The following is a 422-nucleotide window of genomic DNA, read 5'->3' on the forward strand; positions in this document are numbered from 1 at the left end:
TCCTCGGCCCTTAATAGACGAAGTCATTCCCCAAATCTTTTCCTCGAGTGCTTTGTCCCCATAAACAGCTGCTTCCCTTGCTCAGAGGAGTGGAAACAGGACAATGATGTGCCCTTGCCTGAAGGCTAGAGCCTGCTCTAGGTCAGCCAGTGTGGATAACGCTCCTGAAAAGCATTAAAGATGTCTGAGGTTTGCTAAATTACCCTGACTGAACAGACTAGGGCTTGCAGGAAATTACACAGTTGCCAAGCGGTTTGGTAAAATTATTCACTTACCGACTTCACATTTGGGTTCTTAATTCCACTGTGTTGTAGCTGTTTATAAACAGCAAATTCTCTCTCCCTTATCTCTGTAGCCAAGTATAGTGATTCTAGCTTGCGTAGGGAGTGTTGGGACTCCTGCTGGGAGGAAAGCACAAGCTG

This window comes from Apaloderma vittatum, unplaced genomic scaffold, assembly GCF_000703405.1.
Source record: "Apaloderma vittatum isolate BGI_N311 unplaced genomic scaffold, ASM70340v1 scaffold8083, whole genome shotgun sequence".
NCBI lineage: Eukaryota > Metazoa > Chordata > Aves > Trogoniformes > Trogonidae > Apaloderma > Apaloderma vittatum.